Source organism: Cervus elaphus, chromosome 8 (genome assembly GCF_910594005.1).
Source record: "Cervus elaphus chromosome 8, mCerEla1.1, whole genome shotgun sequence".
In the NCBI taxonomy this organism is placed as follows: domain Eukaryota; kingdom Metazoa; phylum Chordata; class Mammalia; order Artiodactyla; family Cervidae; genus Cervus; species Cervus elaphus.
This window is the reverse complement of record NC_057822.1, coordinates 40,006,324-40,032,618: the sequence shown is the minus strand read 5'-3', so window position 1 is coordinate 40,032,618 and position 26,295 is coordinate 40,006,324. Positions and strand designations below refer to the sequence as shown.

The window sequence follows — 26,295 nt, the reverse complement described above, 5'->3', positions numbered from 1 at the left end:
TGCCCGAGCCAGAATGCTCCTAGTAGCAGCCGCTCCTTGGGTGGCCCCCTTCCTAACCTTCCAGAGATGCCTTGTTTTTGATCCATTTCCAAATCTGGTTCTCTGCCATTTTTGGAAGCTTCGGATATCCTTCCATTACTTCCAGTAAACTCCCAGAGCTGGTTTCTGTCATTTGTAACCAGAAGACGTAACTCGTACACCTGGCGACCCAGAACACCTGCAGACTCCACACACCTGGGGAGCTGATCCACCTGGAGATCATTGCCGCCGACCCAGGACTTTAAGAGTATAAGCCCTCTCGTGGCACTTTGGTTACATCATCTATAAAGTAAAAAGATTGAGATCAATGATTTCAGAGATTCCACTCACTGGTAAGAGTCTATGATTCAACTAACCTGAATCGATGGTCAAACAAGGGAAACCCATAAAATTCAGTCACCACCTGACTTTCAAGCTCTGCTCTCTGCCAGTGTTGCTGCCTCCTTCCCAGAAACAGTCACGGGCTCCTGGATCATTGCAGGTGGACTCTGTATGAAAATGATAAAAAACAGCAAGTCCACCTCTTAACCGCATCCCAAACCTACCAGCAAACTGACCAAAAAGAATGATTCAGGGGGAGAGAAGTGTTTTGCTTTTATCCAGAGGAATTCTGGGCAAAAATATTAGGCTCCCCACAAAATTTCTATCACATCGAATTCCTAGTCTGCACATAATTGGATTTCTCACTCCCATCACCACCACTTCTGGAAGGCGGTGTGTTTGAGGCATGGAGCGAAGTGACACACACAGCCTATTCTTCTCCTATGTGGATTCAATAAACAAATGCCCAAGCTGGAAAAAGGATGGAGCTATGGTCTGTTATCATCTGCCAGCTAATGATACAGTCGAACAAACGTAGCAATGTTGCGGAAAAGGAACACACTTAGGACTCTGACTCTCTGTTAAGCTATGATGATTTCCCAAGACGTCCAAGGTGGAGCAGAGATGTGGCTGATAAAATACATGGCGTGGGCTGAACGGCATGAAGAGAGCAACTGACTGCAGCTGTCTGAGCGATTTGGCAGCCGCGATGATGCAGACAAATCTAAACAAATCACCATCCCCGGCTTCCTGATGCCTCCAGAAAAGTCCTGTGATGACTGCTCTGTGCCGGCCTCCTAGGTAGGGGTGAGGGAAATATGCAGAATCCACAACTTTAGGGCTTTCCTAGGGTTTCTGCTCAATGTAGCAGCTGCCACACTTCCACAGATTTGGCCGTTTTCTGCAAAATGCAAGTTTTCATTAACTAATCATATGTTTGCAGCCCTTCCCACTGTGTCCACAGCTAGCACGGTGGGCACCAAAGCCCCATTCCCCTCACAACCCAGCCTTATGGAAACCCAACAGGAAGCCCCAGCTGGGAGAAGCTGAGATTTGCCCACTGCCCACCTAGCCAATGGCCTTCCCTGGTGGCTCAGATGGTAAAGACTCTGCCTGAAATGCAGGGGACCTGGGTTCGCTCCCTGGGTCAGGAAGATCCCCTGGAGAAGGAAATGGCAACCCACTCCAGTATTCTTGCCTGGGAAAACCCATAGACAGAGGAGCCTGGTGGGCTACAGTCTATGGGGTTACAAAGAGCTGGACACGACTGAGTGACTAACACACACACACACACACACACATACACACACACACACATACCCCTAGCCATGTCTTTCTAACTTTCCAAAGCTTAAGTGGAAGCATGAGTAGCTGGGTCCATGCACACAGCCATCACCTGGAGTCATACCTCCAACCCTGAGTCTGACAGGTGGCCCCCTCCCATCTCTCCTAACTGCAACTGCCAGGAGAGCTGCAGCTCTGCTGGCAGCCAAGGTCATCTAGTTAGACACCTCTCGCTGCGGGAAGGGGATGGACCTGCCCTGACCAGTCTGGATCACAATGTGGAGTGTGCGGGTGGGAAAGAGAGACTGCCCCTCAAAGTCCCCTCCCCTGGAAAAAAGAAAGCCCTAGCAGCACTTCAGTGAAACAGCCCTGAAGAAAGCAATGACAAAAACATCCGATCGGCCACTGACCGAGATGGTGGGGTCTCTGCAGAGAGAGTTGTGGCCTTGTCAGAACGCCGTGGCTGAGGAAGACTGGGGAGGGGAGGAGGAGGGCGAACCCTGTCCCCCGACTCAGCACGCTTGGGGAAGGGCAATGAGAGCGCTTCTGACTGCAGCCCAAACAGCCCCAGGAGGCCTTGACAGCAGGACGAAAATATTCCTCCAGGAAGTCAGCATCCCAGGATGAAAAATGGGGAGGGAGGGAGACAGTGGAAGAGGAAGAGGGAGGGGGAGAAGGAGGGACCACAGGGCTTCTCTTTATGGTGATTATAAGTCAATATAATCACAAAAGAAACACCTGAACGCCTAGTTTGTTGTAATGTACACAGCAGGTCCTCAATAAAAACTTGCTGGTGATGAAGTTAAATGTGACTTCCTAGACAAAGCCTGCTTTACTGTGAGTGAAATAAGTATCTGTCGGGTTGAATTGAATTGAAGCAGGCAGCAGGTTAGTGATGTAATTTGAGGAGCAATGGAAAAATGGTCCCCTGCCCCAGATCTCTCACTCCTACTGGAGCTGCCAGAGTGCGGGAAATTTCCAGATCCCTCTTTTGGGTTAATGGAGTAATGAAAACTGTGTTGAAAGGCAAGTATTGTCTGAGAGCTATAATCCATGAAGCCACTATGATCTATCAGTCATCCAGGATGGCAAGTCCAATTCAGTTCCAGAGCCAGCACCAGTAGACTCACAGGAGCTGCCTGGAGGTCTGTTCTGAGAAGGCTCTGTAAATCCTCCTGAAGAATCACTGATGTATGTGCCCATGTGGAAAAGGGGTTCAGTATGAAGCACTATGTGTGCGCGCACTAAGTCACTTCAGTCCCGTCCAGCTCTGGGACCCCACAGACTGTAGCCCGCCAGGTTCCTCTGTCCATGGGATTTCTCAGGCAAGAATACTGGAGTGCTTTGCAGTGCTCTTCTCTGGGGTATCTTCCCAACCAAGGGGTCAAACCTACATCTCTTATGTCTCCTGCATTGGCAGGCAGGTTCTTTACCACTAGCGCCACCCGGGAAGCCCCTAGTGTGAAGGCTGCCACAGGTATGCCATCCTGGCCTCTTAGTCTGAATTCTTTGGCCATCAGTGAGCAGGTCCCTAAGGGAATATAAGCTGGGGTGGAGATTCAGAAGCTAGGAAGGGTACAAAGCATGAAGATTTTGCCTGAAAAACAGGTCAGGGCACAAACTTCTGATGGACAGTATGAGCCATACAGGTGTGAGGGTGAGGGACTGAAGAAAGACCATCTGGAATCTAACTTTGCCTTCTTCAGTCTTGCCTTAAGTGAGCATTTACTACAGATTCTATGGTCTGAAGGATGACCACAGCTTTCCCTCTCCCATTCCGTGAATTTGCCAGGTCCTTGTCAAACTTTCCCTTCAAGTTCCTCCAACATCAGAGAAGAATGAATGGCTCACTCTCTGGGCACCCAGGTAAAGTGCCAACAGCCTACCATCAGCAAAATGTGTCTCTGAAATCTCAGTTTGGGGATCTGCCTGGTGGTCCAGTGGCTAAGAATTCACAATCTCAATGCCTGGGTTCTATCCCTGGTCAGGGAACTAGATCCCACATGCTGCAACTAAAACCTGGTACAGTCCAGTATATAAATACATATTTTTTTTAAAAATAAAATCTCAAAAGTTTAAAAAAAGATGTCTTGGTATTAACTTAAAAATTCATGTAAAGTTTACAGGCTATCATAGGACTGCTTTCACATAGAAACATTCATATATCCATTCTATTAGAGTAATGTTCTTTGCTATAAGAGATCAGGCCCAAACCCTCAGTGACTTTTTAGAAATGTATGTTTCACTCGCTGGAAGTCTACATAGATTATGGCTTGTGGGTAGATAGTCCACCCCTTGGTCTTGTGTCTCTACCTTCCTTCAGGGCCTCCAGGTTATCTCTATTCAGATGGGGAAAGAGACTACTTCTTAATTACTTGAGCCCAGAATTGACAGCCATTCTTTCCCACATTCCAGGAGCAAGAATTCATCGTGTAACCCCATTTAAATGCAAGAGGATCTAGGAAATCTAGTCCCTGGTTACCCAGAAACAACTCTTGGGTAGACTAGTAAGTCTTCACCTCATTAGTTAATGTCTTAACTTCTCTACCTCCCAAATCAGAGAGAAAAGTTAATGCTCTTGAAAGATGTGCTGAATTTTATCCCATATTTTATTCATCCCAAACACATTGCCACATACTCCCAGAAAGGTATCTACCTCCATTTAAGACACACATTAGTAATCCATCTTCAGTAAGATCCCATTTGTAGCTCCAATGAAAACCAAATTGAATGGACTACCCCATTTCACCTCCTCTTCTCTCTGCTCGCTCCTTCCCTTCCCCTCAATCCAGTTAGATACCAACAGGACTCTGAAAGTGGGCCCAAAGCCATGTTGAATATTACCAGGAAATGGCTGGCTGGCCATCTACCAAGAACCTTTCCAAAGTGGCATTATCTTAATGAATTTTTCACGGTCCGAAGTCTGGCCAGAAAACTTACAGGTCCAAAAATTCAATCTTGTTAGTGTTCCAGGATATGCCTGACTTGGGAGGGCTGGCTTATGTGAATTAAATTCTCAAAACACCAAAATTTCTCACCAAACCATCAATACTTCTGTTGACAAAGGGACGTGCAGCCATCAGAAAGATCAAATGTTCACACTTTTCTCTCCAGCACTTTTTCTTCCTGAAGAAAATCTACCCAGGAAGTCTATGACAATCCAAAATCTCCTTATCGAGCTTGGAATCAGAGCAAAGGCAGTTTAGTTGGATGGCTCAAGCGCTTAACGGCAGCAGGCAGCTGGGGTCTGATGAAGCCATCCTCACATGTGTTCTCAGTCGTGTCTGACTCTGCAAACCCGTGGACTGTAGCCCACTAGACTCCTCTGTCCATGGGATTGTCCCGGCAAGAACACTGGAGTATATTGCCATTTCCTCCTCCAGGGGGTCTTCCCAACCCCGGAACTGAACCCCAGCTCCTGCACTGGCAGGCAGATTCTTTACCACTGAGCCATCTAGGAAGCCATACTCCTGGAATTCCTACCGGCTTCTCAGAGATCCCCCTGCTCTGTCCTCTAAGTTCTATGCTCACCAAGTCCCTTCCTGGAGAAGGCAATGGCACCCCACTCCAGTACTCTTGCCTGGAAAATCCCATGGACGGAAGAGCCTGGTGGGCTGCAGTCCATGGGGCTGCAAACAGTCGGACACGACTGAAGCGACTTAGCAGCAGCAGCAGCAGCAAGTCCCTTTCTGATGGACACTTCCTTTCTCTAGACATATTCATACCATCCATAGGGTAACTGCCACCACATTCACCCTCTGCCTTCTTCTTATGGACATTTTGTCTCTAAGGTACATGTGTGTATGACTGGCCTCATCCATTGCATTCATTTTATAATCTAGTGCTCAGAGCTTGGAAGAGGAGAAAACAGGAAAAGACAGAACGTTTACGCATCTCTGCCTACACCAGCTGATGTTTTTCTAAAATGGAATTTTAAAACTTATTTGGAACACAGAGAGATTGAATATTCGTAGATCTTTGAAGAAAAAAAATGCTTCTCTCCTCTTTTGCAGCAGGCTTCCCAGTCAAGGCTGTAACCCAGAGCTGCTGGCAGAATATACACACAGAAAGATGAATCCCAATCAAAGCCAAGAAAGGTTGCCAAGTTCAATGCCAGGGAAGGGTGTTGAGTTTTAGTTGCCCTGGGTGAGGATGAGACAGTGAATAGAAGATCAGGTAAAGATCACTAGCCATGGTGCTAGAAACAGGTCTGCAAACAAATGGAAGGGAGGGGCCAGGTGAAAGGGAGCAAGATGGAAGCTTTTTAAAAAAAGTATGTTTATTTAATTTGGGGTGCATTGGGCCCTAGTTGAGGCACGTGGAGTCTTCATTGCAGGCTTAGTCACTCTGAGGTATGTGGGATCTTAGTTCACCCACAAGGGCCTGAACCTGCATCTCCTGAGTTGCGAGGCAGATTCTAAACCACTGGACTACCACGGAAGTCAAAGATGGAAACTTCACAACAGCAAGGCACCAGAAGGCTCCTCCTTGTTGGGCATAGGCCTGTTTAAGGCACCTGACTGAGCTGGTTACCAGGCAGTCTGGGAAAGTCATTTTCTTTAACCGAGTTTGCATCATTAATTGCACAGGGTAGTGAAGAGAGAGACTCGGGCATGAGGAACCATGAAGGACGCTCCACAGCCAGATTACCCTCCCATCGAACCAGAATCTACAGAACAGACCTGCTCGGCAGTTGCCGCTCTGACAATAATGGAAAGCTTGACTTCTGCAGCTCACTTTACTCTCAGCCTCTCCACAGCTCAGTTTCCCTCCTCCGTTCTGAGTCATTTGAAATCAGTGCTCTCTTTTCTCGAGGTACGATGATACTGGGCTTACAAACAGAAAGCACCCCTCTATCCACACATCTATTTATATCCTAAGCTGAAAAGGTTACCTGCTGGAACAGAGGTGTTTTTTTCTTTTAACTTTTGAAGTTACAGCTTAAATACAGAAATGTGCACAAAACAGCCTTGTAACTACCTACCGGATTAATAAACAGAACATTTACCAGCATCTCAAAAGCTTCCCTATGTCCCTTCCCGGTCACAACCTGTCCCCAAAATAACCACCATCCTAAGCTTCAAACAGGATGATAAATTAGTTTTGCCCATTTTACAGCTTTATGTAATTGAATCGTACAGTATGTATTCTTTTCTGTCTGGCTTTTTCACTCAATTACTTGTGAGACTCATCTATGGGGTTGCATGTAACTAGGGTTGGTTCTTCTATTATAACTTACAGTGGTCCACTCTCTGAACATACCACAATGTATTTATCCATCTTATTGCCCATGGAGCTTTGATTTATTTCTCATTTTGGTATTATGAAGAATGCTACCATGAAAACTCTTAGGCATGTTCTTGGATGCACATTTGTAAGCATTTCTGTATTTGTTATCTATTCATTGCTCAGTCATGTCTGACTCTTTGTGACCCCATGGACTGTAGCTCCCCCGGCTCCTCTGTCCATGGAATTCTCCAGGCTAGAATACTGCCTTGGGTAGCCATTCCCTTTTCCAACGGATCTTCCTGGCCCAGGGATCAAATCCAGGTCTCCTTTGTCATCTGAGCCACCAGGGAAGCCCCATTTGTTATCTATTACCGTGTAACTAAGTACCACAAAACTCAAACCATACATACTATCTCACAGTTTCTGGGGTTAGAAGTCTGAACACAGCTTGGCTAGGTCCTCTGTTTCAGGTCCTCTCATAAGGCTGCAATCAAGGTTTCATCCAGGGCTAGGGTCTCACTTGAAGTGTCAACTGGGGAAGGATTTGCTTTGATGCTCCCACTGTGGTTGGCAGAATTCAGTTTTTGGAAGATCACTGGACTCAGTTCCTAGCTGGCTATTGGCCAAAGGCTACATTTAGTTCCTCACCATGTAGTCCCCTTCAGCATTGAAGCATGCAAGCCAAATAAGCAATAGAGGGTCTGCTAGCAAGATGTAAATTACAATTTTATGTGTGATAATCATGTAAGTCATATTCCATCACAGTGGTTGTATTCTACTGCTTAGGAGAAGATCACAGGTCCCATCCACCCTCCAGGGGAGAGAACTACACAAAGGCATAAAACCCAGGAGGTGGGAGTCACTAGGGGCCATATTGGTGTCTGCCTACCACAGTTTCTGTTGGGATTACAACTGAGAATGAGATTGTCTGGCCATAGGTCTAGTTTCAGTTACAGAAATCCACTGGTTTTCCAATGTGATTGTTATCAGCTGGCACCCTCACCAACATTTGCTCCTACTGGTGTGAGTTTTCAAATTGTTTCTGACAAAAGAAAAAAATACTGTCCGTTAGCACGGACTGTGGTACATTTAGGAGTGTGCCTTACTCCTTAACTGAGCTGAGAAGCAGAATTCTAAAGTCCCCACCTCAGACCCGCTCACCCCTTTTCTTCTCTATCCTCAGAGGTGACCAATTCCAGTAAATGCAAAGTCAAAGAAGGCACCAACTCCAGCAGCATCACTGGTGCTAAATGGTCACCAGCCTGTGGGATGAGGGATCTGGAGAAAGAGTGCCATAACCTCATTTACCGGAGTGCCCTGGTAATCAGTCATCCTTCATCAAGCCTGAGATGACTGTCACAGTGTCTGAGTCAGACACTGATTGGGTCCTGGGCTGCCAACCGATCGGAAAAGGGCATCGAGTCACTGGAGCGCGAACACTTCCCTCTTTCACGCCTCTCTTCCACAGAAATGCACACCGTGGACATTCAATAACTGATTGAAATACAGTAGGAATAACAACTTCTCCCAGGTGGTTCAGTGGTAAAGAATCCACCTGCTAATGGAGGAGATACGGGAGATGAAGTTTCGATTCCTCCTGGAGGAGGAAGCGGCAACCCACTGCAAAATTCTTCCTGGGCTAATCCCATGGGCAGAAGAGCCTGGGGGGCTACAGTCCTTGGGGTCTCGTGAGCAACTGAGCACACATGCACACAGTAAGCCTTCCAGGCGTCTTACCCCAGGAAGTGCTCTCCAGATTTCTCTATTTCAAATACCGCAAAGGCACCAGATGTAAAAAAGAAAAAAAAAAAAAAAATGGGGGGTGGGGTGGGGATGGGGATGCAATGGGCCAAACACATTTTTAGGATTTACATGAATGTAATTAATATTTCTGCCCATGCATGTCTAGCAGGGTAGACTCCTGAAAGCCATGAAATAGAGGTAATAACAGTGCTGGGATGGTAATATGAGTGAGCTGCCTGAATTTGAAAAACTTCAAAATGTCTTCAAAGAACTTCTTAAGGGACAATTGACTTGAGTAGGCTCTGCAAAAAAAAAAAAAAAAAAACCCTCCTGTGGACACCTGTGAAATGTTGAGGCTAATTGGGGCTTCTGATGCTGATTACGGGTGCCTTGGTGGGCTGCTGTTTTTCCTCCACTGAATTCCATCGCGTTTCCTACCACTCCGTTTCAGTGGGGCTGCGCGTGTGTCGGATGTAAAGAGTACTAAATGGAAGTGTGCTTTTGTGTGGAAGTCATTACAGTGAACACCTGTTCACTGTTGAGTTTAATTGGACTACAGCTGGTGCTGATTGTGTGTGAAGGGGGGCTGCGCCTCTCACCCGCGGAGGAGCTCCCAGTCAGAGGTGCCAGTGGGGAAGTCGATGCTCTGAAGCTCGGCTTGCTCCTGCAGTCGAGAGTTCTCCATCTTGTGCGGCTAGTTGCCTCTGAGGTGCACTGTGGTCAATTCAGCCAGACAAGAAGAAAAAAGGTGACCCAGTCTTTGGTCTCTTTATTAAATCAACTCAGTTTCACACATGGAAATTTGGGGAAATACAGGGGAGATTGTTGGTACAAATTTAGTGTATTTGCAAAGCAAGCAAAGAAATGGCAAGGTTCACTCACTGATATTCTTAGCAAAACTAGCTTTTTCATCATGTCCAGATACAATAGGCATTGAACACTCGTACAAATAGGAAACCAGTAATATAGCTCAGGGATTGGCAGATAGTGGCAAATTAAGATTACATTCCTGATTGAAGCATGGGAAAAGAATACATCTGTAGCCTTTAATAATAATAATATTATTATTAATAAGCTCAAGTTGTTAACTTAAAAAGAACAGATGCTAACTTGCATATTTCAATAGCTTAGATGTAAGTCACATTACTTATTCATTTAATGCCAAAATGCATGGAAACAATGAAACATTAGGTCTACAAAGGCCCTTACTTCATATTAATATTAATATTATTAACTTTTGTGATTCTGAGGATGACCCTTGTGTCCCAGAGATGGCAATAACCACACAGAAACCAAGAAAGATCCTCACTGAGGCAAATCTGCTGATCCTTGGTTTTGGCTGCTCAGCAGAGGTCGTTCCTGCTTGTGGGGGGCTAATAAGTCTTGCGGCTATGACCCACCTTTGCTCTTGTTCTTCAGTCGCTAGGTCGTGTTCAACTCTTTGTGACCCCGTGGACTGCAGCATGACGGGCTTCCCTGTCCCTCACTATTTCCCAGAGTTTTCTCAAACTCATGTCCATTGAGTCAGTGATGCCACCCAACCATCTCATCCTTTGTTGCCCCCTTCTTCCTCCTGCCCTCAATCTTTCCCAACATCAGGGTCTTTTCCAATGAGTCGGCTCTTCGCTTCAGGTGGCCAAAGTGTTAGAGCCTCAGATTCAGCATCAGTTCTTACAATGATTATTCAGGGTTGATGTCCTTTAGGATTGACTGGTTTGATCTCCTTGCTGTCCAAGGGACCCACCTTTGGGGGAGGCAAAACAGACTCACCCTGACTGTAGTGAGTCAGATGAGTGGTTGCATCTAAAAACTATTCCAGGACTCCCTTTTCTGTTGCTTTGATACTTGCACGGTTCCTTTGTCTATAGAATAAGAAAGCTCGGGGCTTCCCTGGTGGTCCAGGTAGTTAAGAATCTGCCTTGCAAGGCAGGGGACACCGGTTCACCCCTGTTCTGGGAAGACCCCACCTGCCTCGAGGCAACTAAGCCCATCTGCTCCACAAGGAAATGGCAACCCACTCCAGTGTCCTTGCCTGGAGAATCCCAGGGACGGGGAAGCCTGGCAATCCCAGCCTGACGGGGGGCTGCCATCTACGGGGTCACACAGAGTCGGACACGACTGGAGCGACTTAGCAGCAGCAGTAGCAGCACAACCACTGAACCTGCGCCCTAGAGCCCAGGAGTTGCAATTACTTAGCCCATGTGCCCTGCAGCCCATGCTCCACAATAAGAGAAACCACCGAAATGAGAAGCCTGTGCACCACAACGAGAGCAGCCCCTGCTCGCCACAACTGGAGAAAGCCCACACACAGCAACAAAGACCCAGCAAGCCAAAAACAAATAAATAAATCTTTACGTTTAAAATTACTTATTTAAATTTAGTTATCTAAATTGTTTCTCAATTTGAAAAAAAAAAAAGGAGAAGAAGAAAGTTCATTTGACCATTTTTGCTGGCTGAGATAGGTCCTGGTCACCACCCGCAGCCCAGCAGAGAAAATGAGGCTGAAGATTTCCCTAGAGCCAAGCGCAAGGCAAGACGTGAACTATGGATGTCTCCTTTGTCAAGTTCAGCAGCCTCTCTGCAGCCACCGCCATCTGAGAAAGCCAGTCGCCCTCCCGCGAGCTGAACCCGGACTCCTCGCCAGAGGCCGGCTCCACCGTGCCATTCTGTAGCTGTGCGGTCTTGGGTGAGCCGCCCCACCCCCGTGGGCAAGATCAAATGAGAAAACTCAGCAAAAATGCTTTGTCAACTGTGAAAAGCCTCACACATAGACAGACATGTATGACTCAAGGGGCCGTTTCTCAGTCCAACTGAAAACAGATTTTTCTGCGTGAGAAACTGTGTTCCTGTGAAAGACAACAGTGAGCGATTCCAGGGTGGGAAGTGTCTGCTCTCCCCTCTGTTCTCTTTTTGATGACTTACAATTAATGATTCTTTTCAAGCAGACACCAAATACTGCATCACTACTGATCATGAGATGTTCTGCCCCAATGGATTTTGTGAACTCTACTTTTCAACCGAACACTGCAGTTGTGCTCTTTGAGGAAACATACACTTGTGCGCGTGCATGCGTACACACACACACACACACAACCCCTCTATTTCCCAGCACAGATGGTGAGCAGTCTGAGTTCATATGAATGAGGTCACAGATACTTCCCTATGTGCTGGCATGCTCTTTCTATAGCTGGGCTCATCCCCACCACCACCCCAAGTAGCTGGAAAATGTGAGATGCCCCTGATGAGATGATGTGAGCAGATTTCAGTGTTCAGTGGAAAGGCTCCAGGGAATTATATGCCTGGAGGCCTTCCTCTCTGTGCCCCCAGAAGTCACTTTGACGTCTAAAGACCACAGCCTGGGCTGGGTTGACTACTTTGCCCTTACATGATTGGACCATGGGGTCGGGCCAGAAAAAAATAATTGATGTTCATTGTCCTGAATGAAGCAATACAGGCAGACATGGAGCATCTCCAAACTGGAACTCAAACTGTACCATGTGTGGTGACGCAGGCTTTAATGAAAATGGATGCTGGACTAACTGCTAATCTGGGCAAAATCAGAAACACAGCTTGCTGCATGCTAGCCATGCAGAAGGAATGATGGAATCTATTGAGAGCAATGCAACAAGGCCCCACCTGCTTTTGGTTGGGGGACAGAAACCTGTATCACCTCAAGGAGACATTTTCAAATAAACAAAAGCTGGGTCTACCAGGAGACCAGGCTCACCCCACAATGGCAGCATCAAAAAAAAAAAAAAAATTCCCAAAGAATCGTGGACGTGTGTGTCTGGTCAGTTCAGAAGCTGTGCACCATGGGAAACACCAAGGCTCCAAGTTGGCAAGTCATTTAGGGGGTCAGCCTTATCTGGAGAAAGCTAAGCACCTATCAGTTTGGGCCACTGGCTGTCACTTGCTGTTCACTAGCTCAGTCATGTCCGACTCTTTGAGACCCCATGGACTGCAGCACAACAGGCTTCCCTGTCCTTCATCATCTCCCAGAGTTTGCTCAAATTCATGTCCATTGAATCAGTGATGCCATCCAACCATCTCATCCTCTGTCATCCTCTTCTCCTCCTGCCTTTACCTTTCCCAGCGTCAGGGTCTTTTCCAATGAGTCGACTCTTCACATCAGGTGGCCAAAGTATTGGAGCTTCAGCTTCAGCATCAGTCCTTCCAATGAATATTCAGGGTTGATTTCCTTTAGGATTGACTGGTTTGATCTCCTTGCTGTCCAAGGGACTCTCAGGAGTCTTATCCAGCACCACGGTTTGAAAGCATCAGCCTTCTTTATGGCCCAGCTCTCACTGGCTGTCAGAGCCTGGGACAATTCGTGGGCCCCACGCTGGACACTTGCAGGTTTATATCGCCTTTGTCCCAGAGCCACAGCTCACATTAGCCCTGCCCATCCTGCTCGGCGGTATGTCCAAGCCACTCCCGCACAGCCGATCAGAGCCCTCTGCCCCAGTTTACATGGTGAAGTTTGGACATTTCCCCTGACTTGGCAGAGCAGCCCGATAACTCCTCAGCTGCTGCCTCTCTCACCATCTCTCGATCTTGACCCACACGGCTGTCCTTCTGGACCGACTGGCCAGTCTGCTATGCGTGACGGTGGAGAGGTGCACAGAGAATGGGTGGCCGCTCACACCCCACACAACTCTCTCTGCGCAGAGCCACATGTTCCCCCTCCCCAGCGCCGCTTGGCTTCACTCCACTAATTTGAAACAGTGATCTCGACACCAGAAAATGTCTAATCCTGCTCTGTGGCCCAGGCGGCTCCACCCGTGGGAGGGACCTACCCAGCTGCAGCATAAAATGATCGACCCAGTTGGCTCATTCGTCACAGCCTGCCCTCGGCTCTCAGTGGCTTTGTGTGGGTCCTGCAGGAGGTGACATTCTGGCAAGAAGGCCTGCACAGTTCTGTCATCTCCCTGCTCCAGCCGATCCATCAACCCTGTCTCCCATGTTTCATCCTGGGCCCTTTGTGTCTGTTTCTCAGCAGAAGGGAATTTTTGCTCATCTCCATCAGCTCAGCGGTGCTCACACGAAATGCGCATCAGGGAATTTTATCGACAGTGCCAATCTCTGAATCTAGGGATTCTGATTCAGTAGTGGGGGTGAGTGCCAGGAAACTGCGTTTTTGATAAGTACCCACCCCAGGGGATTCCAATGTGGTGATCCGGGACCAGAGTTCGAGAAACCATTGCAGAGAGTGGGAGAACCGCAGGGCCAAGGACCAGGGCACACCTCTAGTCTGCCACCGTTCCCCCAGCTTCGATGTGATGCTCAGCAAACACCTGTACTGGATGAATGATGAACAATGACAGTCAGAGAGGTATCCTGGTTCCCAGAGGGCAGGGAATAATGGGCCCATCCTTCTGGAATAATTTTGGGGCATGTAAATAGAGCAGCACAGGTCATACCCTTTAACTTGGCAATTCTTTGGGAGGAATAGACCTAAAAAGTATGATAGGAAAGATTAGAAAATTGTTGTTTACATAAAAGGAAATTTGGGACCTCCAAGACATCAGGCAATAGAGGGATGACCAGGGGGCCTGTGATGTTTTCTCATGAAAGAGTCCTACCTGGGCAGAGTGTGAGCCAGGTACACATGAAAAGATGCAAGTGCATGAAGCAGCACCCTACATGGTCTGTTCCCACCGAGGAAGTGCGCAGACTCACAAAGCTTGGATGTGCACATTGTGGGTTACAAGTAGTTCGCAGTTCATGTTCGTTTGGTTCTTTTTATGTACAAAACAGCTCAAATTCATATGAAATAAATAAAAACAAATAAGGCTGCTGCCACGTGGCTGGCCTAGAGCTCCTGGTAAACATCTGAAGAAAATGATGGCAAGAGGCGCAGAGCTGGGCGCAGGGTAAAACCATGAGAGACGTGCATTGGTTTTGACAGACAGAGGAAATCACTCCCAGATGTTGGCTGTGGTCTTTCCAGGTTCCTCCCTCTCACTCTCCGAGTGGCAGGCTTGGGACTGAGTTGTAGTCCTCTCTCCCCACCCTCCCTCCTGCCTGAATCCTCTCCACAACCCGGGGGGCCCCCTGGTCCAGCCCCAGGGAAATAAGACAAGACTAGTGTCCTTAAGAGGCACTCCTGTGCCCAACCCCTCCAAGCCTAACCCTTCCCAGGGCCCCTCAGATGTGCAGTTAGAGATGCAGTGCGGGTCTTTCATCTTTTCCTGGGATATAGTTGCTTTACAAAGTTGTGTTAAGTTTCTGCTGTACAACAGAGTTAATCAGCCACATGTATACATGTATCCCTTCCCTCTTGAGCCTCCTTTCCATTCCCTCCTTCCCATCCCCCCGCCAGGTCATCACAGAGCACCAGGCTGAGCTCCCTGTGTTAGGCAGCAGCTTCCCACGAGCTGTCTGTCTTACACCTGGTAGCGTATATGTGCCAGGGCTACTCTCCCAATTCATCCCACTCTCCCCTTTCCCCACTGTGTGTCCACATGTCCATTCTCTCATCTGCATCTTTATTTCTTTCCTGCAAACTGCTCCTTGGAAGGAAAGCTATGACAAACCTAGACAGCGTATTCAAAAGCAGAGACATCACTTTGAAGCTATGACAAACCTAAACAGTGTATTCAAAAGCAGAGACATCACTTTGCCAACAAAGGTTCATATAGTCAAAGCTATGGTTTTTTCAGTAGTCAAAGATGGCTATAAGAATTGGACCATAAAGAAGACTGAGCACTGAAGAATTGATGCTTTGGAATTGTGGCGCTGGAGAAGACTCTTGAGAGTTCCGTGGACAGCAAGGAGATCAAACTAGTCAATCCTAAAAGAAATCAACTGTGAATATTCATTGGAAGGACTGATGTTGAAGCTCCAATACTTTGGCCACCTGATGCAAAGAGCCGACTCATTGGAAAAGACCCTGAAGCTGGAAAAGAGTAAGGGCAGGAGAAGAGGGCAACAGAGGATGGTAAGATAGCATCACTAACTCAATAGATATGAATGTGAGCAAACTCTGAGAGATAGTGAAGGACAAAGGAGTCTGGTGTGCTGCAGTTGATAGAGTCGAGAAGAGTTGAGTACAACTTAGCTACCAAACCGGAGAAGGCAATGGCACCCCACTCCAGTACTCTTGCCTGGGAAATCTCATGGACGGAGGAGCCTGTTAGGCTGCAGTCCATGGGGTCTCGAAGAGTCAGACATGACTGAGCGACTTCACTTTCACTTTTCACTTTTATGCATTGGAGAAGGCAATGGCAACCCACTCCAGTGTTCTTGCCTGGAGAATCCCAGGGATGGGGTAGCACAGAGTCAGACACGACTGGAGTGACTTGGCAGTAGCTACCGAACAACAACAAAATAGGTTCATCTGTGCCATTTTTCTAGATTCCATATGTATGTATTGATAAGATATTTTTCTCTTCCTGGGCTACTTCACCCTGTATGAGAGACTCTAGGTCCATCCGTGTCTCTACACATAACCCAATACCATTCTTTCTCTGGTTGAGTAATATTCCATCGTATATGTGTGCCACATCTTTCTTATCTGTTTCTCTGTTGATGGACAGCTAAGTTGTTTCTGTGTCCTGGCTACTGTAAATATAGCTGCAATGAGCACTGGGGTGAGGGTACCTTTTTTGATTGAAAGGAACCAAACAAGAGCGTATTCCTGAAGGTATGCCTGAGCTAACCAGTCACACCCTCCAGACTCCCGGCCATTCTCTCTCCAACCACCTCTATTTTGGCGATTCTTCTCCAAGGGTCTGTGGGTTAAACAGGGAGGTATTCCCAGAGCCAGGCTGTCAGTAGCTGCCTTGCAGCTGACACCAGAGAAAGGCTGGCCAAAAAGTTGCCTTTGGGGAGATGAAGCAGGAAATGTAAAGAGACCATGGTTTCTATGACACTAGGCAGCCTGACCAGGCCATATAGCTTTAGTGGTAGCATCTTTCCCCACCGCTAAGGAAAGATGGAATCAAAGAAATAGCATATTTAAGTCCCCTGGCTTTGGCACTAGTACTTTGGAAAACAAAAACAAAATGCCACAAGGTCCCAAAGCCAAGGGCCTGCGAACAGCATCAGGATTGTCACTGTGGGAATGAAGTACTGGCTTTGTCTTTTTTTTTTTTTAATTGTTTAATTGAAGGATAATTGCTTTACAGAATTTTGTTGTTCTCTGTCAAACTTCCACACGAATCAGCCATAGGTATACACATAACCCAAATGAGGAGAGGATATAAGGCGTTTAACGCTGTCCCACGGCTCTCATGGGGATTCCTCAAGCAGGACCACAGGCAGCATAGAGGCACTGGGGGCCCAGACCACAGCAGCCACTGGAAGGACAAAAACGAAGGGTACTGTCGCTCGGCCCTGGGCCTCTGGCCTCGGCTGTACTTCCCCAGGGGCCTCTGCTGTGCGGCGCATGCTGGATCCCAGCGTGGAGACTCCAGACCTTCTGCAATGGATGCGGCTGTTCCGCCAAACATTTGACTGCCCCACCAGACAGTCCTGGAGGAGAAAAACCTACTTATGATTTATCTGAGCCTGGATCCTAACTTGGATTTACATACAAACACCAAGCATTATTTGCACGGTTTTAATATTCACTGAACTCTGAAAATTCACTTAATGTAAATCAAGGGAAGAGTGTACTTTGCTTGTTATTCACTGCAGTGAAATTCACATAACAGACATTAACAATGTATGCTACCTTAAAGTGTATAATTCAGTGCACTAAAGGCAGGAATATATGTTCACATTGTTTTGCATCACCACCCCTATCTAGTTTCAAAACATTTCGTTTGCCCAGAAGAGAACCCTGTCCCTATTAAGCAGCCCCTTCCTAACCCTCACTCAGCTACCTCCAATCCCTGGCAACCAGCATTCTGCTTCGTGTCTTGAAGAATTTACCTGTTCTGAATGTTCTGTCCCATGTAAATGGAATCATACAATATGTACACTTTTGTTTCATGTTTTGGTTTCTGTTTTCAAGGTTCATTCATGTTGTAGCAAGCATCACTACTTCGTTCCTTTTTATGGCTGAATAATATTCCATTGTACATGTGCTCCATATTTTGCTTATCTGTTCATCCACTGATAGATAAATGTGTTGCGTCCATTTGCTGTTGTAAATAGTGCTGTTACGAACATTCCTGCACAGGTATTTTGTTGAGTTCCTGTTTTCCATTCTCTTGGATAGGTGTCTAGGAGTGGGATTGCTGGGTCAAACAGTAATTCTATGTTTAGCTTTTTGAGGGATCTGCAGTTTGTTTTGTATGAAACTCTAGCAAAAGTTGGTCATTATTTCTGAAAATTACCCTGCTTATGACCATGATCAAGTCTACACTTGTGGCTGTTGCACTCATGATAATTGACAAGCAGGGGCTATCACCTGACTATTCTAATTATTACATCCAAGCATTTACACACTGGAAAGTATTATTTCCTTTTGTACTATAGCTGGATCATTATATTAACTTTCAATGATTCATGTAGGTAGGCTGGACTTCCCTGGTAGCTCAGCTGGTAAAGAATCTGCCTGCAATGCAGGAGACCCCGGTTCGATTCCTGGGTCAGGAAGATCCCCTGGAGAAGGGATAGGCTACCCACTCCAGTATTATGGGCTTCCCTGGTGGCTCAGACAATAAAGAATCTGCCTGCAATGAAGGAGAACTGGGTGCAATCCCTGGGTTGGGAAGATCCCTTGGAGGAAGGCATGAAAACCCACTCCAATACTCTTGCCTGGAGACTCCCCATGGACAGAGGAGCCTGGCGGGCTACAGTCCATGGGGTCACAAAGAGTCAGACATGACTGAGCAGCTAAGCACAGCACAATAGGTGGGTTATCTATAAAGGATATAGGATGAGGGGCATTATAAGCATTTTTAAAAGGAGGAGTTATCTACCAGATATCTACCAGTTATCTACCAGTTATGCGCCTGGTAGAGTTGAGAATTACTACGACAGTGTATTCATCGATTTGAGTTGCTATAACAGAATCCCATAGATTGGGTGGCTTGCAAACAACAGAAATTGATTTCTCACAGTTCTGGAGTCTGGCGAGTCCAAAATCAAGGCACCAGCACATTCAGTGTCCAGTAAAGCCTCGCTTCCTGGTTGGTTTATAGACAGCTGTCTTCTCACTGCATCCTCACATGAGGGAGTTTCCAGGGGTCTCTCTTATAAAAAGCACTAATCCCACTCAGGAGGACTCTACCCTCATGACCTAATCACATCTCAAAGTCCCTTCTTCCAAATACCATCACGTTGAGGGTTAGATTTCAACACAGGACTTAGGGGGTAGAGGGACACGACATTCAGTCTGTAGCACAAAGGGTGTTGAACTGCATGCCAGCACTTTGCATCTATAGAAACAAAGTGACATTGATACCCAGAGTGCTGGCTGGGCCAGTGTTGACACATTTTGTCTGGCAAAATGCTGTGGTGTCAACATACCTATAGCCCCAAAGTTACAGGTGTGACATCCTCGAAATACACAACTACCGAGTCTTAGATGATAACATTCATGGTGAAGGTGTTGGACAATATAGAATGAATATAACATTGTTTTTGCTCAGACCAGGGGTCTGGGGAGGGGACGGTATTTATAGAGTGCCTCTTCCTAGAAGTAGTTCTTTCCCACCAAAGCCTGGATAATAATCCCCTCACTTGCATGCTATAGAAACAGAAAGTAAAAGTGAAGTCGCTCAGTCCTGTCCAACTTTTTGCGACCCCATGGACTGTAGCCTACCAGGCTCCTTCGTCCGTGGGATTCTCCAGGCAAGAATAGCAAGAGAAGCCAGTCACAAATAATGAAGTGGTAAAGAATTCTGAGAGGGTCAGCTTCCTTAAATTTCATCTGCAGATCTGCACAGCAGTAAATTAGAAACAGGGGGAAATGCAGCTGTAAAAGAGTTGATGAAAACACTATACTTAAAATATCAGCCTACTCACTAAATTCATGACAGTGGTTGCTTCTGGGATGTGGGGGAGGGAAATTTGATCAACAGATACTTCAACTTTCTCTATTAATGTTTTATTTCTTTTTTAAAAAACCCTTGCAGAAAATAGATTAGCATGTTGATATTTGTAAAGTCTTGAATGTAAGAATATGGGTGTTGGTTATATGTTCTCTGTAACCTTTTGTATTCTTTCCCTCAATATCAGATAGATAGATGGATAGATGATAGATAGATAATCTTAGAGCAATTCTAGGAAAAAATTGAGCATTCTCAGTAGTTTATATAAAACCTCTAAATGCAGGTTATCACAGAATATTGAGTAAAGTTCCCTGTGCTATACAGTAGATCCTTGTTGGTTATCTATCTTTCACCCAGTTGTGTGTATATGTTCATCCCAAGCTCCTGATGAGAAAAGAATCTGAAAAAGGATGAATATACACATACGTATAACTGAATCACTTTGTTGTACACCTGAAACTAATACAACATCGTAAATCAGCTACACTCCAATAAAATTAAAAAAATTTTAAAACCCTGAATGTGATAAATCTCTAACAAACTAATGAGGATCACAGGAAAGTAGGGGGCATGGGAACAGGATGGTTGGTGCAAGGAGAGCAGAACCAGAGAGGACCATTTCCCACGATCCCCTTTGAGTCTGGAGAGAGGTTTCAACAGTTCATCCTTCATACACGATAAAGGGCATTAACACCAGAGCTACAGGCAACGGTAATTTTGTTTGTTGTGTTTATAGGCATTTCAATTACCGTTTTGTACTCTGTGTCTAGACGGGTTGGTCATCTCAATTAATTTTTTATGTCCTCCAAATGGTATCCTGTGCTAAAAGGACTTTTCCATGCATTGCTTAAGACAAACCTGAGGCCAGATGGGATCCAACGGACATTTCAGCAAAGAGTCTGATTCTTAAGAGAGCCAACCAGTAAGATGCCTGTGGTGGATTAAAGATGACCACAAATTCTTTGCTTCTCCTCCCATCAAAAAGGTGGACTGCATTTCCCATCCCCCAGAACTTGAGCTGGCCATGACTTGTAAGTCCAATAACATCAGAGTCATGTTCTAGCACTTTTAAGGCGAGGTTGTAGAAATCTTGTCTTCTTCGCCATGATTCTTAAAACACTCAGTTTGTGAGAAGCCAATGACAGGCAAGTCTGACCACTCTGAGACTGCCATCATGTGAGGTAGCCCAAGAGAGGTGAGCAAGGATGCTTTATGGAGAGAGAACCATGGCCAGCCAGTCCAAGGTTCTCTGGCCATTCCAATCCAGGCCCCAGACGTGGAGGTGAAGAGGCCCTCTTGGATATTTCAGCCCCACCAGACATGACACAGAGAAAAACTGAGAAACCCAACTAATAGCTGAGATCGCAGCCTCAGATATCTGGCCCCAAGGGCTTCCTAGGTGGTGCTGGTGGTAAAGAACCCACCTGCCAATGCAGGAGACATAAGAGACAGGTTCGATCCCTGAGTCAGGAAGACCCCCTGGAGGAGGGCTTGGCAACCCACTCTAGTATTCTTCCCTGGAGAATCCCATGGACTGATGAGCCTGATGGACTACAGTCCACAGTGTCAAAAAGAGTCGGATAGGACTGAAGCGACTTCACATGTATGCATGCAAACTATTCCAGCCAACTCTGGCCATTTGAGCTACCTGATCATCAATAGAACAGTGATAAGCTATTCTCACTAAGCCCCATCCCAATTCCTGACACACAAAATCCTGAGTATAATAAATGCTGTTTAATGCCACTTAGTTTTAGAGTTGTTTGTTCCTCTGAAATTGATCACTGGAACACTGCCCCTACTTAAACAGTGCCTAAAGATATGATTGCTGCCTGGGTGGGCAGGAATTCATATATATCTTAATTACCCAACCCACCTCCAATGTGAAAATAGATGTTTTCTTGACTTGCAGATGATTATGCACTTTTGCTATTTATTTGTATCTTGTTTTTCTTGTTTTTATTTTGATATATATTTATATATCCGAGGGCAAAAGGCAAGCTTTGTTCCAGGGACAGGTATTCCTTGAGGATGAGAGGAGGACAGGAAATGCTTTTAAATCAAAAGGAAATAGGTTTTACTCATGCCAGATTTCTCAAAGCTGTGAGTATATAAATGTCCACTGTGAATCACCAAAAGGAAGCATTTCCCCAAGTCCATTAGATCATGAGAAAGGTATTTTGGCCTCATGTACCATCTTGCAGGAATAGAACTTCACAGAGCATCCGAGCCACTTGCCCACATTGGTATCTGTGTCTTGGATTACAGCTGTTGGGTGGGCAACTGTGTGTACATTATTCTAGAAGCACAGCACACAGCAGTGCATTCTGGGAGTTGAGCACATGAAATGAGCCTTTTGAAAGAAGCCAAAGGACAATGCAGAAATGACACTAGCAGAGTACTACCTGCTGGCTGCCTTACCCTGGGTATCTCATCTGTGTATCCAGAGAACAGAGGAAAAAATGAAGAAAAATATGTAAGTGCCAGCTAAATCCACTTCCTTTTATCAAGATATACATATGTGGGGGTGTGTGTGTGTTATAAAAATCAACACAGTAGGCTGTTTTAACAGCTCATGGTCCAAGACTGAGTCATTTAGCCATCCCCTGAGTAAAAGAATCTGTGCCAGGAAGGGGGCGATTTTTAACAAGGCATTTGATTGCCCTAAACAAAACAGGGCTGAAGAATTGATGCTTTCAAACTGTGGTGCTAGAGAAGATTCTTGAAAGTCCCTTGAACTGCAAGGAGATCAAACCCAGTCAGTCCTAAGGGAAATAAATTCTGAATATTCATTAGAAAGACTGATGCTGAAGCTGCAGCTCCAATACTTTGGCCGCCTAATTTGAGGAGCCGATCCATTGGAAAAGACCCTGAATCTGGGAAGGATTGAGGGCAGGAAGAGAAGGGGGCAACAGAGGATGAGATGGTTGGATGCTATCACCAACTCAATGGACATGAGTTTGAGCAAACTCCGAGAGATAGTGAAGGACAGAGAAGCCTGTTATGCTGCAGTCCATGGGGTCACAAAGAGTTGGACACGACTTAGTGACTGAACAACAACAAAACAAAATAGGCTTCTTTAGTAAGAAAGAAGGGCAGAAGAGATGCTGGATCAGCAACTAGTGTCTGACATTGACCAGGATGAAAAGACCAGGCCTGCTTTCATTCATAAAAATAAATCATAAAGTTTTAAAAACGCATGCTTGGGCATTTCCATCTATTGGTAAAGGTGACTTAATTTTACTTACCTAAAAGTCCGCTGAGAAATTCTTATACTCCTCAGGCCAGTGGAAGTATCCAATTGTTGGTGGGGGGAGGCTGTCTTTTTTTAATGAATCACTGGGCTGTCAAAAATTGAGCACAGCCCCTCCTCATCTGGGTTGCTTCACGAATAACCAGACCACATCCCCTTCCATTTAGTTGCCTGTGTTGCGTGGCAAACGAACATTTAAAAGACACTTTTTTCCCAAAGAAAATGCAAAGAATAGAGGTCCCCGCCTCACCAGCCACCACCCAGGATAATGAACTGTAGCTGCTGTCATGCCAGGAGGGCTTAATGACAGTGTGGGATGTGTGTGTGGACAGCCAAGTCTCCCTTCAAAGTTGTCTCTCTAAATGGGCTTCAAGATGTTTTGACAATTATCTGTTACAAAGAAACTCACCATTAATTACATATTGTCGTAGCTCTTAATCCAACAGAACTGTTAGGCCAACAAAGCCTTCTCTCCTCAGAGGAAGGACATGCAGACATGGCCGAATATTTTCCCACTGAGTACCTGGTTTCTCTAGGTCCCTTTCATCTCCCTGTCTTCAGTTTTCATTGTTGTTGTGGCGTGCAATGCTCAGTCATGTCCAACTTTTTGAGACTCCATGGACTGTAGCCCGCCAGGCTCCTCTGTCCATGGGATTCTCCAAGGCAAGAATATTGGAGTGGGTTGCCATTTCCTTCTCCAGGGCATCTTCCCAACTCAGGGATTGAACCTGTGTCTCTTGCATCTCCTGCATTAGCAGGCAGGTTCTTTACCAGTTGAGCCACTAGGGAAGCCAGTTTTCGTGGATAAAATCAACGGAAAGCTCCACTTTCTGTTCATGACTTCAGCTCTTTTCCAGCCAGGAGTTAGGATGACTCATCCCAGGATCTGTCAGGAAAATGCAACCACGGGAGCAGCATTTCTCAGCACGGTTCATGGAGGGCACCAGGGACCCAGAAGCGCTGAGGCTGCAAAAGCTCAGAGTAGCTCAGATGGCATTGGTGATGCTCCCTGGCCTCCCCCCGTGTCCCTTCCACCACTTGTGTGATCTGATGCTGGAGAAAATGCAGTCTGGGGGAGGCTACTGGGTAAGGAGGTCAGGAAGAGGAGAAGCAAAATTAGTATGGAAGTGTTGAAATGCCTTAATTGAAGGAACATCAACTATTCCTTAACTCCGAGGGAAAAAAGCAGCAATATGATTATTGTATGAGGTTCAGAAGTTTTACTCCTTTGGGGACAAATTCAGGGAGCTGAGTCAACTAGGGGATGCACCCCTCATCCATTCCCTATTACCCTGTGGACTGATCTTGTGAAAACACAGATTCAGTCACATTCCTCCCCTCCTTGTGCTGTGTTGTCACTTCACTCATGTCCAACCCTCTGTACCCTCTGGACCTATGCCCACCATGCTCCTCTGTCCATGGATTCTCCAGGCAAGAATACTGAATGGGGGACTTGCCTGGCAGCCCAGTGGTTAAGATGCCTGGCTTTCACTGCAGGGCGCATGGGTTCGATCCATGGTTGGGGAACCAAGCTCCCACACGCCACGCCCTATGGCCAAAAAGAAAGAATACTGGAGTGGGTTGCCATGCCCTTCTCCAGGGGATCTTCCCAACCCAGGGTCTGAACCAGCATCTTTTATGTCTCCTGCACGGGCAGGCAGTTCTTTACACTAGCGCCTCTCGGGAAGCCCGTATGAGACAACACGATGTCAAACTGCAGTGTATTGCTATTTAATACCATCAAAGGCATTACTATGCGAGCTCAAACTGCGTGGACTCTTCTTGTCCAGGTAATAAAGACGCCTATGCTGGGTGAAATAAATGATGTTCTATCCTCTCCCATTTCTCAGCTAAACATAAATCTTCTACTGACCTTGGCCTAAGCTATTGCACCTACCTGGCCTAAATTCATTCAGAATGATAAGGATCAGCCAAAAATGCCCAACCAAGAGATCCAAATCTACTGATGAATCTCAATGTTTGATACATCTCCAATCCACTTGGAGTTGTCACCCCACTGAGGGCAAGAATAATATCTTGTTTATCACCACGTCTCTCAGAACATCTAGAATCATGCCTCATGCTTAGCAAATGCTCATTGATATTAGGTGAGTTAATTTACCAGGATCACCAATAGGGAAGGGTACTCTAGTTATAGACTTGAACTCTCATGACAAACAACTTCACTCCCAAAAGTCTACCTGCTCACCCAAGGTGGTCGATCATAAAACCTCATTCATGGTGCAACAACAGATAGGTCTCAAATACCTGCTGTGTGTCTAATCCTGGACCTTCAGCCATTTACTCTGGGCCTCGGATACAGAATATATAACATAAGACAAGTCCCTTCCCTCCAAGAATTCACAGTTTAGTAGGAAGCAGCGAAACACAATCAATTCTAGCTCTAGGAGCCACTTAACTCCAACAGAAGTACACATAGGAAGGCGGGGCCTCTGGCAGGCCAGTGGCTAAGACTCTTCATTCCCAATACAGGTTCGATCCCTGGTCAGGGAACTAAATCCCACATGCTGCAACTAAAGATCCCGTACACCACAATGAAGATCAGGGACAGCCAAGTAAATAAATAAATAAATAATTTTAAAGAACTGCGTGTAAGAAGGCATATAATAGTTCTTCATTTTTAAAAGCTTAATAATCTCTGTTCTCATCCCAAGGAAAAAAAATGTTTTAACTATGGTGGTGGCAGATGTCAACTAAATTTATTATGGTCATCATGCATACAAATACCAAGTCATGATGTTGTATACCTAAAATTAATATTATGTTATATGTCAATTATACTTCAATTTATAAAAAGAATCTCTGGGTTAGACATCTGGACACTCGGTTGCATCACACAGGCGGTCTTTCCGCGAAGGAGCTGCTGACCCAGCACTTCTAAGTGCTGTTGGCAGACAGATTCCAAACACAGGTTTCTTCTGATAGTTTTCATCCCATGTCTGGACCATGCAGGTGTATAAAGGCCCAGTCATCTTGCACCAGTTCTAGATAAATCTGAAGAGCCTTTTAACTCCAGAGGTCACCAGAAGTCAGCTGAGGCTGCTCTTGGACCTGCATTCAACCTTGGTTTCTTCCTCTGTCTTTCCGCTTCCTTTCCTTCCCTTCCCAACAGTTTTCCTTAAGAAACCTCCTACGTGCTAAACTCCATCTCAGAGTCTGCATCCCGGGGAACCCAGCCTGCAACAATCAGTAGCACAAGTGTCAAAAGAAAGCAGGGCAATAGATAGGGGTTTCACTTCATCACTTTCCATCTGGCTGGCAGAGACCCCATCACTCACTGATGGAATCTGGAGCACTTCTAGCCCCAGGCACAACATAGCAGTCAGGTCCAGTCAAAAAACAACCACTGGCTGTTTCATTGGGATGAATACCAGAGAGAGGGGATTCATTAACTATTGCAGTGTATCAAGTGTTTGAGAAATATGGTGGCCACAGTAATTACAAGGGGCTTCCCAGGTG

At 46.1% G+C, this 26,295-nt stretch overlaps 1 long non-coding RNA gene across 2 annotated transcripts in view; it reads right to left on the bottom strand.

Annotated features, from left to right (window-relative positions):
• The window catches only part of LOC122698767, a 72,367-nt gene that overhangs the window by 5,256 nt on the left and 40,816 nt on the right, over positions 1–26,295 (bottom strand). For both annotated transcript variants that reach the window (XR_006342411.1, XR_006342412.1), the window contains exons 2-3: positions 443–527; positions 235–321 (exon numbers count right to left, since the gene is read on the bottom strand). This is a non-coding gene — a long non-coding RNA (uncharacterized LOC122698767). The remainder of the gene's footprint in view (positions 1–234; positions 322–442; positions 528–26,295) is intronic.